Genomic DNA, 2,523 nt, shown 5'->3' with positions numbered 1-2,523 from the left:
TTGTGGGTAGAAGAACTGGGGTATAGGCCAGCGGTGCAGGGGATGAGAGGATTCACCAGAGACAGAGTGGGGAGCAGAACAGGTGGATCTACTGAAATACAATTGCTGAGCGGAGCAGCGGGTGAGAAAGGAGAGGTCTGCTTCACCATGTGGGTCAGCTCTCTGTCCGGGGACCAAACTCAGGCTGTAGCGGTGATAGCACTGAGACTTAGCCCCTAGGCCACCAGGGCAGTCCTCTACTTTTGCTTTAAATACAGGAGGATATGACAGAGAATTTCCCCTAATTGAAATTTACTGAACCTAAGTTAGTTGAAACCAGAGGGAAATGTATATTGAGTGTCCTTTGCACCCAGATTCAAACCTCCTCTGACTGTCTTTGGGGAGTTAGAGCTTAAGTCTTGAAGAAGGCTTGCTCCTTCTCCATGGAAGCAGAAATTATATAAAATAATGGATTCTGTATTTATTCAGAAAAAGGAGGTGCGATATCTTATAAGGACACAGCTATTCAGGAGAGCTAGTGTAGATACCAGAATGTCCTAGATCCTTATATGATGAGGCTCCACGAAACCTGTCATGTTTATTATTTTAAAAGACTATTTATAAATGCTCTCTGGGAATAAGTTAGGCTTTTTTAATTTTTCAGGAAACTGCCTGCCTGTTTTGGTATTCAATCCTGAAAGAATGAACCCATTTCAGCAAAGGTCGTTTGCACACTATTTTACTGCTAAGGTTAAAAGTGCACTAAGGATTCAATCCGAAGGTATGTCAACTAGTTTGGGCCCTGAATAGCAGCCTCAGTCCTGGAGCGGTCCAGAGACAAAGTGAAAAGGATAGTCACACAAAATCTGCATTTGATTCTACCATTCATAACTCAGCTGCAGATCCAGCTGTGGGAGGGACAAATGGAGAACAGCCTTCCTGACATGTGGCAGGGCCTCTGTGATGGCAGGCAAGGCAGGTTCCACAATGCCAAGCTAAGTCCTCTGCTACGTGTCCCAGCTGGACAAAAGTCTTGGGATGGGCAGGTGACTTGCCAGGAAAATATCTGTTCTAAGTTCTGCTGCTTGGACAGGAGCTAGAGACTAGCTTCCAATTTTAATTCAATAATCTGCATGGGGCATTGGATCTGCACAGCACTGCATAATGTTCGTATGTCTCATGCCCACATTATTGTATTGACCCTCTCAATACTTCAGCAAATTTGGCAGGCCAGATAAAACTTCTACTTTACTGATGAAAACAATGAGGTTCAGCTAGGTTGAATGGCCCGCTCCAAGAAACAACGCGGAGTCTGAATTTTATTCAAACTCAAATCTTTTGATTCCTAGTCCAATGCTTATTACATTATACTATATTTCACTGCTACTCTGCCTATGGAGTGGTAGACCCACTAACTTTGCAGATGAGTCCAAGCTAAAACAGGGGTGACCTAACTTGAGAAGCCAGGCAGGAATACAAAGTGACTATGGAGAGGGAAGAAACCAAGTGGGGTAAATCCCCTTGTTTCGTACATGTAAATATATATGGTATCCACTTTATTATTTGAATGCCTATCCTTTTCTCTCTAATCCTATGGGGACATGGACCCCAGCATCTGTCCAGGACTGGGAACATAAAAGTTATTCTCCGTATATTTGTTGAATTGAGCCAAAGAAGTTATTAGGGACTTTGGAGGGAAATACATGAACAAAGTTTGAAAAGGGCCATTCTGACCAAATAGGCACAGCCCAACAGATCTCTACTGCCAAGTCTGAAAGAGAAGGAAATGGATTCATGCTCTGATAAGAAGGGGACTAAGTCGTTATGAAGAACTCATACAAGCTTGCCAAATAGCTGAACAGGTCCTAAGGCTGTAAGTGTCCTGGGGGATTTGAAGGCAGTACAGTGTTTCATCCATCTGGGATGGTCCAGAGACAAAATGGGTCTAGGGCAGCCTGTAGTCTATATTCAGGCCTTCTCACAAGTAGACGTGCCCATTTACACAGCTGACATGACTCCTGTAAATTATCAAATAATGTTGACGATGATAATAAGCACATTGTTTTATTTTTTTCCAAAAGGAGTTGTGCATGTCTGAGAGCAGACTTAGATTCTACATCTGCCACTAGTTAGCGTAATTCTCCACAGTTAGCAGCAACAAAGTGTGTGTATGTGTGTGTGTGCACGTGCACACGCACGTGCATGTGTGTGTGGTGGCAGCAGTGGGAAGTCCTGAAATGCTGGCAGACCAGATACTGGATCCCAAAAGGCAAAACTCACACTGAAACTCACATGCCAACTTTTGCAATCATGTGGCAAAAATAGTAGGAAAAAAATATAAAGGACTAATTCAACTACTGTGAAGAATAGATCATGGAAAAAAACGGAGATTTCACTGAAATTTTTCTCTAAAATGAAAACTTTCTCTTTGGAATAACAGTGCTAAATTGGGTGAAAGGCCCTCAATTATTGGTTCTACTTCGGGCCTGGTACAGCACAGAGAGCTTCCTGTGTAGAACACCAGATGATGTCTGCTATCTCTGG

This window comes from Talpa occidentalis, unplaced genomic scaffold, assembly GCF_014898055.3.
Source record: "Talpa occidentalis isolate TD23 unplaced genomic scaffold, MPIMG_talOcc4v2.1 talOcc4.8, whole genome shotgun sequence".
Taxonomy (NCBI): domain Eukaryota; kingdom Metazoa; phylum Chordata; class Mammalia; order Eulipotyphla; family Talpidae; genus Talpa; species Talpa occidentalis.
The sequence above is the reverse complement of the archived record's forward strand: the minus strand, read 5'-3'. Positions refer to the sequence as shown.